At 35.7% G+C, this 14617-nt stretch overlaps 1 long non-coding RNA gene across 1 annotated transcript; it reads left to right on the plus strand.

The window, feature by feature from the left end:
- The first annotated feature begins 13281 nt into the window (after window positions 1–13281).
- On the plus strand, window positions 13282–14340 carry LOC131172654 (uncharacterized). Its single transcript, XR_009143220.1, has 2 exons — window positions 13282–13576; window positions 13915–14340. It is a non-coding gene; the product is annotated as an uncharacterized LOC131172654 (long non-coding RNA).
- The last annotated feature ends 277 nt before the right edge of the window (window positions 14341–14617 follow it).

Consider the following 14617-nt stretch of genomic DNA (forward strand, 5'->3'; position numbering starts at 1 on the left):
TCGGTGGCAATGACCTTCTTCCTCCGCCGCCACGATAATTTGTCGTCAAGTTTGTGAGTAAAATATTAATTTTAACTGTAATTTCGATATTATTATATGTTCAGCATGCCCATGCATCACTTATATGCATATATTTATGTAGTTAAACTCTAGGCACGAATTATGTTGCATTGATAAGCATTAATGTGCCATGAGTGTTGTTGTAGTAATTTGGAGCGGTGTGCGTGCGTTGGCGTGCGTGTGATGTGGTGTGGACTATGGATGGGGCGGGTAGACACGGCTTGAGTTCTTATTTGGGACCGGTCCTTGGGGTAGACACGGCTTGAGTTCTTATTTGGGACCCGATTTGGTATTTAAGTGGAAGTCCATTTGAGTTCTTGTTGGCACAGTTGGATTTAAGAGAGCTGTATAGGGGATCAGCTCCCATATACTATGAATGATGTTACAGGGTGTGTGAGTGCTCCAAATTACCTTTTTGATGCTATGATGTGAATATGATGTAAATGTTGCATTTCACTCTCTGAGTTGCATTAGTTTGAGATAGTTATAGAGATTATAGTTAAGATTGATATTTTACTCTCACAGTCGACGCTCCTCTGTTCAAAAATTTTCTACAGCCACGGGAGGATATTTTGTTGCAGGTTAACACCTTTTCTACCTCGCGAGTTGTTTATCAATATTTGTGTAATTTTAATTACTCCTAGAATTTCCGCATGTGTTAGCAGAAATTATTTGATTATTGTATGTAATATTGTTATCATGTTGGACCTGTAAACTAAATATGCTATGCATGTTTGATGGATTGTATGAGTGAGGTGAGCTCCCATTTATTTTATGTTAATGAGTATGTGGAGTGTGAGCTGAGCTCCCCAAATGAATATATATTTTGTTTACAGGTCGGGAGAGTCAAAAACTCCCAGTTGGAAAGTCCATTTTATGGCCGGACTCTGTCAGTTTGTTTTCTTGATATTGGGCCCAAATGGGACTTAGAGTAGGGTTAATGAGCAGTTAGGCTTACTACGGGCCTCGGGGCTTTAAAGGCGGAGTCCTAGTCTTGGGTCAGGCCCATAGGTTGGGTCGTGACAAATGTGGTATCGAGCTTAGGCTCGATTCATAGGGAAAAATTATCTAAGTGTTGGGAAGAGTCTACTAGGAGTCACATGCGGAGTATAGGATTCTGTTTCGTCTTTTCCTGTAATTCTTTGTTTCTAGATTCTACGTTATACCTCGAGAAATAGTCAGATTGCATGGAGTTTCGGCTTCCATAATATCTGACAGAGGGCTCCAGTTCACTTCTCGGTTTTGGAGAAAGTTGCGGGAGGCACTTGGCACCTGATTGAACTTGGTATGGCTTTCCACCCTCAGACAGACGGACAGTCCGAAAGGACAATCCAAACACTGGAAGACATGCTTCGCATGAGTGTTTTGGATTTTGGAGGTCAATGGGATGAGCAGCTAGCTTTGGTGGAGTTTGCCTACAACAACAGTTATCACTCCAGCATAGGGATGCCACCCTATGAGGCACTATATGGAAGAAAGTGTAGGTCTCCTCTGTGTTGGACGGAAATGGGGGAAGCGAAGGTGCATGATGTAGATCTAGTGCAGAACACTTCAGAGATAGTTCCTTTAATCGAGAGCAGCGGCTGACTTCGATGGCGAGAAGAGTTATGCGGACCCAGACGGAGGATGTGGAGTTTGCGATGGCGACTATGTATTCTGAAGGTTTCTCCAATGAAGGAGTCGTGAGATTTGGAAAGAAGTGCAAGTTGGCAGCTCGGTATATTGGACCTTTTGTGGTTACTGATAGAGTTGGAGCAGTTGCCTACGGGTTGGAGCTACCACCCAACCTTTCTCACGTTCATCCCATGTTTCACATCTCCATGCTCGGAAATACATTCCGATCCTTCTCATGTACTACTGATCGGATGTAATAGAACTAAAGGAGAACTTGACATTTGAGGAGCAACTTTGTAGCCATAGTGGACTACCAAGTGAGGCAGCTAAAATCAAAGCAGTCCCTATGGTTAAGGTTTTGTGGAGGAGCGATCGGTGAAAGAGTGCACAGGGAGTCGAGCGGGATATGCGTAGCAAGTACCATATCTGTTCAATGTGTAATCATGTACTTTATTACGCCTTGTGTAAAATTCGAGGGCGAATTTTTACGTAAGAGGAAGAATGTAACACCCACGATTTTTATATATTATTATGGGGCTTCGTGTAGGTATCCTCAATTCGCGAAAATTTGTGATTGTCAGGATCGTGAATTCCGGCGAACGGACTAGCTCTGGAAAAGTCTCGAGAATTGGATCGAGGTTTTAGCTACCCCACGATTGTCGGGCATCGGCGCGTTCGAAGTCGGAATCGGCAAAGGTAAGCGAACCTTGTTTTTCGTAATTTTCTAGTGCTTAAATAGGATTAAAAATCCATAAAATATTCGTGGTAGCTTAGAAAATTACGATTCTTTTGCAATAACTTAGTAATATTGCTAAGGCCGTGGGGCAAAGTTTTATAATTTTTAGAGCTTGTTTGGGTTTTGCAAAAATGATCAATAATAAGGACTAAATTGAAATTTTGCGTGTTGTGATGGATGATTGATTTGATGGGCGGGAGGGTGAGTGATATGATTGAGCTGTTGATATATGGATTGTGAATATAGAAGTGCGTTTTTAGCCCTTTTGCGGGTTGGGTAGGTCCTAGGTATAGGGAGACTCTTAGGATTTTAAACGACTTAGGGCGTACTTGATCTTTTTCTTTGTTGTATTGAGTCAAATTTATTAAATATATGTAATGTAATTGTCGGTGGCCGGGACCTTCTTCCTCCGCCCGGCCACGGTAATTTGTCGTCAAGTTTGTGAGTAAAATATTAATTTTAAGCTGTAATTTCGATATTATTATATGTTCGCATGCCCATGCATCACTTATATGCATATATTTATGTAGTTAAACTCTAGGCACGAATTATGTTGCATTGATAAGCTGTTAATGTGCCATGAGTGTTGTTGTGGTAATTTGGAGCGGTGCGTGCGTTGGCGTGCGTGTGATGTGGTGTGGACTATGGATGGGGCGGGTAGACACGGCTTGAGTTCTTATGGGACCGGTCCTTCGGGGTAGACACGGCTTGAGTTCTTATTTGGGACCCGATTTGGTATTTAAGTGGAAGTCAGTGAGTTCTTGGCACAGTTGGATTTAAGAGATTTGTATAGGATCGGCTCCCATATACTATGAATGATGTTACGAGGTGTGTGAGTGCTCCAAATTACCTTTTTGATGCTATGATGTGAATATGATGTAAATGTTGCATTTCACTCTCTGAGTTGCATTAGTTTGAGATAGTTATAGAGATTATAGTTAAGATTGATATTTTACTCTCTGAGTCGAGCGCTCACTCTGTTCAAAAATTTTTACGAGCCCACGGGAGGATATTTTGTTGCAGGTTAACTGCTTTTCTACCTCGCAGTTGTTTATCAATATTTGTGTAATTTTAATTACTCCTAGAATTTCCGCATGTGTTAGCGAGAAATTATTTGATTATGATGCGTAATATTGTTATCATGTTGGACACCTTAAACTAAATATGCTATGCATGTTTGATGGATTGGATGAGGGAGCTGAGCTCCCATTTATTTTATGTTAATGAGTATGTGGAGGGTGAGCTGAGCTCCCCAAATGACTATATATTGTGTTTACAGGTCGGGTGAGTCAAAAACTCCCCGTTGGAAAGTCCATTTTATGGCCGGACTCTGTCCGTTTGTTTTCTTGATATTGGGCCCAAATGGGCCTTAGAGTTGGGTTAATGAACAGTTAGGCTTACTACGGGCCTCGGGGGCTTTAAGCTGGCCCAGGTCCTAGTGCCGGTCCGGCCCATAGGTTGGGTCGTGACAATTTAATTTAAGGATTTTAATGGAATCAACCTGTAACACCCTAATTTTTTAAAATACAATAAAAATAAAATAATAATAATAATAATTATGGATATATTAGAAATTGAAGAGTGAGATTATAAAAAAAAAATTGGAAGAAAGTTTAATAGAAAATTAGGAATAAATATTAAAGGAATTAAATTAAATAAATTATTTATATTTATAAATGTGATCTTTTTCCTTTTTATGAATTATTATATTACTTTGAGCTGATATTGTTTGGTAAATTAATAAAAATTTAATAATTATTTTATATAAAATATACATGGTTAAGTTTATTTGGCTTTTCAGAATATAAAAGGATATTCATATATTTCAATTAGAAATTTTTTTTAGAAATATTTTGATTTGAAAAGAAAAAAAAGGAAAGGGGAATATTGAAAAGTGTTTGGGTGAAAAGCATAATTTACTTGTGAACTTTAATGACATTTTAAATGTTTTAGGGTCAAAACCTAATTTTTGAAAGTTAGGGATCAAGTTGTAATTTTTTTTTAACATGTGGTAATTTTATTACCACTCATTTCCAGTACATGTACTGGATTTTTCTAGTTTCCAGCAGGGAGAAAAGAAAGAAACAGGGAAAAGAAGAGAATTGGCGGGGAAAAAGAAAAACAGAGGAGCAAAACAGAAGAGGCAGCAGTAGTAAACCCACCCAAATCCATATTTTCTAACCAATTTTTGACTTTCTTCAGCATAAAATCAGAACTCTTGCACTTTTTAGCTCTAATCAAATTTCCTTATTGAGTTTTCAATGTAGAAATACGCAAATCAGAGGGAGAAGGAACTGTTATTGCTGTCCTCATAAGTTCAAATGCCATTACTGCCCACCAACCCTTCCATCGTTGCCTCAAATTACGCAATTACCTTATTGGGGTTTTGATTTGGCAAAAATATGAAGGGTAAACTGATTTCATGAGCAGAGATACAGAAATTTCAGCTTCGATTCATATAGCTCAAGTAAAATTTGGTGCTTATGGGTTATTTTTTTTGTGATGAGCTAATTTCATGAAGGATTATGTGTGATATGAATTGATTTGAGTTGTTAAACCTTGGGAAGTGCAGCTGATTTTTCCTTATTCAGAATTTGATTGTTACATTGTCCTATTATGTTTGGTTTCTAGACTGTTAAAAATATAGCATGGAGATGTATTGACAAAATTAGAGATTTGCCTATGTCATTGGAGTTTTTTTCTAATTCTTTTTTTTTATTTTATTTTTTTTTATACCTAGTTATGAATTATAAGGTAACAAGTTTGCCTATGTCATTGGAGTTTTTTTCTAATTCTTTTTATTTTTTTTTATACCTAGTTATGAATTATAAGGTAACAAGATACGATCTTTGATATATGGAGGGCTATACAAATTTTATACAATTACCTTGTTCTGGTATGTAGAAATTGTTGGCTTTAGCATAAATGATATACTAGATAAATTGTTGGTTTCATAGTCTAGCTCTTTAGCTAGGTGGAATTTATCAAGTTACAGTATAGGTAATTGGTTATTGAGAATTTGACTAGACCAATGTTGGGGGAGAGATTGGATTTTCCTTCCACTCTTTAAGGTAGTCACATTGTGCATAGTGTTCCTCTCTAGTTGAAATTTTGCATTATGATTAATAAATTTTTTTGTACTGATAATTGTTTCATTAGGATTTTACTTGCTTGTCTCACTACTATTTGTATAATGCGGATATACTTTGTTTTTCTTATTACTTTCAAGAGTTGGCGTAAAACATTTTTTTTTATGTTGAATATTAAATTAGAAGGTTTTGGGTGTCATCTTGAGGTTTTTTTGAATTTCCTGTTTGGTGGTTTGGACAAAATTCTCTAATTATAAGCTATTTTATGTTAGGGATAATTCTCTGATATTAACATATATGTTACAATAATATATCTTATTATACTAGGACTTCAAACCCTACCACACCTCTTACTCACTCCCTACTGGTGTCTTCCCCTTCCCCTCTCTTCTCATTGGTTGAAACACTTCATCGATATCTCAGTCTCACCTAAATTCTGCAATCCTAGTTGTTTAAGTTATCTGAATTTTATCACCCTAGGACTCCAAACCCCATCACACCTCTCTCTCAAAACCCTATAAATACCCCACTAAAAAAAAAATGTGGAGGAGGAGACAAAAAAAATAAAAAAAAGGAAAAAAAATTAAAGAGAGGAATAGCCAAAATTCTTTTAGTTCTTCTTTCTTCCTAGCGATATTTCTTAAAGGTTAGTTCTTTTATTTTCTTTTCAAGATCTATGCCATGAAATGTTTAATTCTATATTCTTTGTTTTTAATTTATTTTATATATTTATATAGATCATGTAATCATTGTTATTTTGAGGGAATACACAACTCTGCACATATTCAGTTTCCTGTCTCTCGTATTTTTATTATTTTTCGTTATTTTCTGAATCTGTAAAAAATTTGTAAAACTTATATTCATATTCTACACGAAATTCTATTAATTGTAGACTCAAGAATCACTAAAAAAGCTTTAATATTTTGTAAGTTATGGCTGCTTGAAATTAGGGTTTCTGTAAAATCTGATTTGCAGGATACCCGACTTGTGGAGCCCATATCTCCCTTGTTTCTTAATATTTTTGTGTAAATCTGGTGTCTAAAATTAAGTTTGGAATCTTATGAATCTTTTTCAATTAGTTTCGCATTCATATTTGTTATGGTTGGTGAATTATGAATTTTACAAAAAAGTAGTACGATTCTATCACTAGAAAAAGTTACGATTTCTGTAGACCATTCGGCTAGGGTTTTATTTGGTTTATAAATTTTATGATGTTGTATGATGTTTTGGCTATCTTCTGTAATTTTTTCATGATTTTTAGGCTTGTTTAACTATTTTTCAAAAATCAAATTTCTTGCTACTGTCAATCTGTCAGAATTTGAAAATTGTATATTTATGCATGTTCTTGTATTTTCTTGGGTTCCAATTGATATTTGATCTATTTTTCTGTGCTTTTTTAATTCAAGAAGTATTATGAAGTGTTTGGAATATGTTAGAAGATGTGGACCCTTAGGTAGTTGTAACTAATTAGGAATCTTAACCCTTTAGGAGACTAGAGTTAGAATCCAATGTAAATTGTTATTAATATTTTCTTATTTTATTTATTTCTTTATTTTTTATTACAAACAAAATTGGTAAGTAGCCCTAAGGTAAGTACCAAAAAGGGCATTTGCGTGGAGCTTATGTGGGGCTAAGCGGAGTAAGCCAATGATATCATTGTCATGCTAGAAGAGAAGACCCTTTTTTAAGGGTAGCTTGCTCCAATGACAATTGTATTTACCAACAGATAAGTAGTCCTAAACTCCTTGAATAACCATTGGCTTTAAATTATAGTAATAATAGAATTTTTATTTGGTAAATTAAAATTAACTTTGTTTTTAATTTAATCGACTTTTGCATATTATTAATTTAAATAAATACTTTGTAAATTAAAATTAATCTTGTTTGTAAATTAAATTAATATTTGCATGTAAAATAAATTTAATTTAATACTTGGTAATTGTAAAATAAATTTGTATGTTAGAAATCTTTATTAGGTTGTGATTGTTTGGGCTTTATGTGATATTAGAATAAATTATACATGTACATAATTAACTTCGTTGAATTATCCTTAGGGTAACTTGGTGAAAATTAATTAATTAGGTTAAATAGAAATGTAGGGTTATTTGAAATTGAATTTGTTTGTAAATTAAATTCTCAATAATAAATTAATTTTAGTCGTTTGTTAAATATCATTTAAATAATTAGCAATCCCATAGATAGTAATTACTTGTGTATGAAAATTGTTTGTAAACAACAACCTTTTTGTGAATTACTTGCGTGTGTGGGATTAGAATTGCATTTTTTAGGATGAAGTTTAATAAATGAATAATAAACAAGACTTTTAGAAACATTAGTAGAAGACTGACACTCGAATTAACGAGGTTAGACCAGGCGTAAGGGGTGTCTAACACCTTCCCCTTACGTACCCACTATCCTGAACCTAGGCATTGGGTTATGGTAATGATGGTTGTGGAAACTCTGCAAGGAGTAAGTTGCCATTCATGACCCTCGGAAGAAATATTGAATATGTCCTGGTTATTACCCTGGTGGCGACTCCTGTCTATCTATGCCTTCGTGGCATAAATCCTTAATCTAGTGGTAGTGTTATGGGAAGCGGTACTTACTAGTGGTTTGATTCTATTAGGATTATATGAAGTGCATGTCTAGGAAATCTTTGTCTAAGGAGGTGGTACTTAAGTGAGACCATTATGACTGCATCATCTTTCCTGGGCATTACCTAATGCATTTTATATAATTCTAGTAGATGATATTTCGCCTCACACCCACGCTCCTACAATTTGAGGATTAAATGAATAGTTACTCCAACATGTTTCTATTAGTCTAATATTATTCCTCTGTTAAACTTCTTGCATTACACTATACTATCACACAGATCACTCTTACCCTTTTAGCCCCGTTAGTACTAGCCTGGGAGACCATGGTTCTACTCGAGCTATGACGAATTGGTGCATGCTATCACCCCATGCAGTACCTTTGAGTATATAAAGAGCCACGACTCCTGCCGTTGTGCTTAATGGACAAGCTCTCGTATGGGTGATCCTTTTCCTGCCCGATGAAGCCCATGAGCCATAGATTTCAGCCCTAGGTACCCCATAGATTTTTATTGTGCTGGATTTATAACCTTATTGTTCAAACCATAAGTTCTAGTGGTAGTTGAGATGAACTTAGGCCTATGCATAAACCCAATGTGTGTATATGCTCAAGTCCATTTCAAAACCGTGTTAAGCAGAGGATGCTTACTTATGGTTACACTTTAAGGATATAAATACTTTGTTTGTGAGGGAAGGACCGTCCTGGACCACCCCCTGTTGGTGTGTCCAGTGTACTGTAGCCTAGGATAGAATTTTTTCTTACCCTGCGCATGAGAGTTAAAGGTATGAGGCGAAGATTGATTTTGGAGATTTTTTTTTGATTTTGATTGAGTCTTTGGGCGATTTTAGTTCGATTTATATAGTGCAGTTTTGGTTCTATTGGTATGGTTTAGTTTTGGTTTTGTAAAAGTAAAGGTAAAAAAAAGAAAAAAAAATAAAGAAAAAATTGGTCCATTCATGCATGGCATTCATGTAGATAGCATACTTAGGTTAACCCTTAAATCCTTTTTTTTTTTGAGCAAACATAGCCTCAAAACACACCAAAGAGACTTCCAATCAGGTCACTTGGGTTAGGGAAGGGAAGAGACTAGCAAGGATCTCACTTGCACTACTTAGGATGGAAGAAATTATGGCCGTGCTTGATGAAATATTGAATGCCAAGATGTTTGAGCTATAAGAGAAAATTGTGATCGACTTTAGAAAGAGGTCCCAAGGTAGGCCAATTAAGTGGCATTAAAGTTATTGAGGTTCAAATTGTGTCTCACACCCAAAGGAGATTTTTTCAATTCAGCCAACCCTTATCCGAAGTTTTGGAGTGTCTCAAAGCTCAAGACCTCCTATAGCTCTTAGCACCCAGACCACTACCAAATCCACTCCCACCTAACTATGATATCAACCAATGTTACCGGTTCTACCAATGCCCACAGTCATGACATCGACTAATGCTTTCAACTTAAGCATAATATCTAAGACCTAATTGATGCCAAAAGGATAATTGACTCAAAAAATCAACCAAAAAAAAAAAACCCACACTAGCCCTATGCATAACCAAAATTTTCACCTACACTAGGTCTTTATATGATCTCCATCACCCCAAATAACCCTAACAGAATTATTGACTTTATCCAACCCATCCAAAAGCCCAATGAACCTATCTAACCCATACAAAAGCCCAATGAACCTTAGTCTATAATGGATGTTAACATTTGTCATAATTTTAGCTATGATGAGGGTCCTTTAAATGTTTTGACCAATTTTGATGAGGAGGTAGTTGCATTAAAACTAGATGGTTCAGTTCTACTAGTGTCTGATTTTCAAGTTATTGGGGTCTACAAAAACTAGATTGATCTAAAAGTGGCTACTATGAAGAAAGGGATGAAGTTTTTTCTTAGCACAGGCCTAGGAGAAAGTATAAACGGTCTGGTGACTTTTCTTGAGATGAAGGGGCAGATCACGAGTCATGGTTTGGGCTATGAGCCATGAAAAGGAAGAAAAACCAAAGCCTCTAAGTTCATAAAAGAGGGGGCAATTACCTTGACATATGATTAGGAGTTATCACATGTGAAAGAATTAGAGCAGAAAATCAGCACCATTGAGTTTGTCTTTTGTAATGCTCACAGTAGTGATACTGATGTTTCCATTTCTGATGCACGTGATGAAGATTTCGAGGCAAAAATTACTAATATGACTAGTCCTTTTGCTTACTTATTTGATGTTTATTTTAATAGGCATATGCATGGCATTCATAATCAGTTTCTATTAATGCATCAAAATCGATCCCTATTAATTTGGGTACACCAAATAATCCTAAAGACATTAAGTTAGCTGAAGATTTAATCCAAGAAGGAAGGGATAAATTTATAGTCTTGTTAACAAAGTATCAAGAAGCACATGCCTCGAGCTTAAAATCAGATGGTCGATTACCAAGCCACACTGGTATCCCCATAGGAAAAGAGTGATTAAAAGTTAACTTAGCTAGTTATACTAATGAGGAGTAAAATTTCGTGCTATGAAGGATTAGTAATAGCACATGTGGACCTAGAGGAGAAGGAAAATGATATGAAGACATAAGGAGGTCTTTGAAAGTGAGAGAATACTCACAATAACCAAACAAAATAGATAGAGCAACAATTCATAGATTAGCCACTCAACTTACTGTAGCTGGGGGGCAATTCTACAAACTCTTATGTATGATAGAAAAATAGGCTGAGCAAATAATGAAAGAAGTACATGCAAGAATGTGTGGTCTCCTTATGAATGGAAATATTCTAGTTGGAAAAAAAATGTTTGAAATATATAAGGATTGGCCTGAAAAACTTCTTTATGTTCTTTAAGGTTATTGTAGTACTACAAGGACATCCACGAGGGCAACCCCATTCTCTTTAGTGTATGGGACTAAAGTAGTACTATCGATTAAGCAAGAGGTCAAATCGTTAAGAGTGATGCTAGAAGCTAAGATCCTAGAAAATGAGTGGGCCTAGAAGAGATATGAAGAACTAGCTTTGATTGATGAAAAGAAAATGTGAGCCTTGTATCATATGCAGGCTTATCAGAGGAAGATAACTAGGGCCTTTAATAAGAAGGTGAAATCAAGAAAGATCAAAGAGAGAGACATGATTTTGAAACAAGCTCGGTTCGTCCCTTTTGATTTAAGAGGAAAGTTTAACCCAAGCTAGGATGGTCCATACATAGTCAAAAAGATCTTGCTACTGTAAGAATATCAAACCTGGATGGGAATGAATTTCAAGAACCAGTCAATTTAGACAGACTCAAATGGTACTTTGTGTGAGACAGGCCCGCTAGGCTGAAAACCTACAAAAGGCGGTCTAGGCAAAAGTAAGGATCAAAAAAAAAAAAAAAAAGAGAAAAAAATGCTAGATTGAAAACCTGCAAAAGGTGGTCTAGGCAAAAGGAGAGATGAGAGAAGATCTGGATGGAAAACCTGAAAAGGCCATTCAGTAGGTTATAAAGCTTATTTCTAACTTTGAAAGATTGAAAATTTAGCAAAACTAAATGTAAGAGGGAGTAATAGTATACTTGAATAAATAAAAAAGTTTTTATTGCATTAACTAGAAATAGATTTTATTTAATTATGATTGTGAATGTTTGTATCTTAAGAGATACATCAAATGATTAGGTAATTGAACAGTATTGTTTTTATTTAATCTATGTCTTATGAGCATGATAGAATAGGTGCTTGATATGAATGCCCTGGCAATTGTCCAATTTCAAAAAAAAAAGAGAAAAAAAAAAGGGAGCTTGCTAGGTGGAAAACTCAAAGGGCAGCAGGCAAAAGTTAGAACAAGCCATTTGAGATGAAAACCCAAAAGGGCATTTCAGGCAAAAGTTAGGACATAGAGAATGGAGTTCATGGAAAAGAAATGAGTCAAGGCAGAAACCATGGGGGGGAGAGAAGAAAAAGAAAAATCAGAGGGAAATTGTATTGTGACCTTAAGGAAGTCTTTTTTGGTGAACAGTTCTTCTAAAAAATTTTGAGGTTATAAAAAAGTTTTTGCAAAAAGAGGTCCCTAGAGGACTAAGTTTTTTTTCGAATCTCTAGCAAAATCAGCATGCCCATGATAGGAAGCAGCATACAAGAAGCACAAAAATCACAAAAAGAGTTTTAAGACCCAGTCATCTCAATTTTTTCAAATCATGAAAGAGATATTTTTGTAAGTCCTCGAGCGTTGTTTAGGCGCATGACATAGTTGTGTAAGGCATAGAACATGCATCAACATGTCAACTGTAGATGTGTAAGGCATAGAAGAACATGCATCACCACAGTTTCAAGTGTCGAACTATGAAGTGTCTGATTCTTTCGGGATAGTGAGGGGATCGTAGATAGTTTAGGACTGCGGTCCTAAATACGAACCCATAACATTTCATGACAGATATTTTTTGGTAAGTCCTTAGATGTTGTTTAGGGCATATGGCATAGTTGTGTAAGGCGTAGAAGAATACGCTTCAACATGTTACCTGTAGGTGTGTAAAGCATGGAAGAACATGCATCACCACCGTTTCAAGTGTCGAACTACGAGTGGGTCTGATTTTCCTCGGGATAGCGAGGGGATCGTAGGTAGTTTAGGGCCGCGGTCCTAAATATGAATTCATAACATTTCAAATCACATAGTTGCCATTGTCATGAGACCATAGCTAGTCTCATAACGTAGAGTGTATCGACAGAGCAAGATGCATTCGATTTTCACATGACACAGTTATCACTGTTATGAGACCGTAGCTAGTCTCATGACGCAGAGTGTATTGACAGAGCAAGATGCACTTAATTTTCACATAATACAGTTATCACGGTTATGAGACTGTAGCTAGTCTCATAACATAGAGTATGTTGATCGAGCAAGATGTACTTGATCCTTATACAATGTTTCATAGTTATTAGAAAATTAAGTTTCACTTTGACGAAACTTGAGCAATGTTTTCGCATTGATTTCAACTTTCGCCAAAGTGAGAGGCAAGCTGTAAACCCTTAGGATAAAGAGAATATTTGTTGCAGAAATGGTGACTAAGGAGCAAGTGAAAACGTAACAATAAAGACATTATACTAAAGTTTCCGTCTTTATCTTTTGTTTTGGACCAACAAGTTATTCAAATGGTTTCAACTTGTTGCAACCGCCTTTTGATATAAACCTAGTTGGGCATTTGAGAATGAAGCATGGTTGAAATAAAATATGGCATGGTTCTGCTGTGCTTTGTGGCAATTTGTTAAAGTGCCTGGAGCCCTTGATTTATTTTTCTGTTGTGCACAAATACACATTGTTAAGATATGATATTGCTGACTTGACTATTCTAAGCTGTCGTCCTTTGGAATCTACTTATTTAATCATTTTCTAATTGATTCCTTTGAATTTTGTTTTGTGCAGTACATTCCTGGAACTAAGATGGTCTTCCCTGGATTGAAGAAGCCACAGGAGCGTGCAGATCTCATTGCCTATCTGAAGGATGCAACTGCCTGATCTTCTTGATTAGTATGGATATTTAGCAAATGATTTGTGACATTAGTTACTGTCCCAAACAATTTATTTTTTCAAAGGAAGACAAAACTATCCACTTTTGAAATAAGATGGATTAAGGCTCCAAGATGCTCTTTGTCTTGAGTGTTCAGATGAGGAGGAAAAAATTTCTTTTGTAAGACCCTTTTCATGAGAATTTTATGAGCCTGTGATAATTTTTTTTTTTATAGCCCATACCATCAACTGATCTGTCTATTCTGATGAAAATTTTACATTATGAATTTTGGTTTCTATTATTGCGTGCTGTTATGAATTTTATATCATGACCTTGACGTTATACCTTGATTATGCAGGAGCCTCTCAATGATGTGCTTCCTGAACCAGTTATGTTTTGAGATTGCATTAGTTGCTCGACTTGACAAACAAGCATTGATTTTCTTTACGTAACACATGTCGATTTATTTAATTTGGCACCAGTTCTTTCCTTCATTGTTATTCATGGAATCAACAATTTGTTATCGCTGTTTATTTCATCTGGGTGACTCAGGTCAGGTCTTTAGAGATGGTAAAACTTGATGAACTTCATTGGTAAAAAGGCAAAACCTTTTAGACATGCAATTGTCCTCCTGGTTTTCTGGAGTATGAGTCCCATAGATGAAAACAATGTAGTAGTGTTGGCAGTTCATGTGAAATTCTGTGGGATTGTCTTTGGTAGACTCTCTAGGTTGGACTCTCATTATATAGTGATATCATTGAGAAAGGACCTTTGAATTTGCAAATGCGAATTGGCTTAAATAGAACAATATGGCTTTCTAACTAATAAAATGAGTTAATTGTGATTAAGGGTAGTCTTATTTGTGTTCCACATGACAATGTATTACGTTAATTTCCTAAAGACTTGGGTTGACCTTCTACGCTACTGCATCTAAGCCTGAAAAAAGGTTATTAAGGCTGCGTTTGAATAAATCCTGATTAATTCATTTTAATTTATAATAATTTACTGAAAACAATTGTCATAATAATTATTGAAAATATTAACGACGTAAAAATCGTCGT

Source organism: Hevea brasiliensis, chromosome 14 (genome assembly GCF_030052815.1).
Source record: "Hevea brasiliensis isolate MT/VB/25A 57/8 chromosome 14, ASM3005281v1, whole genome shotgun sequence".
NCBI classification, from domain to species: domain Eukaryota; kingdom Viridiplantae; phylum Streptophyta; class Magnoliopsida; order Malpighiales; family Euphorbiaceae; genus Hevea; species Hevea brasiliensis.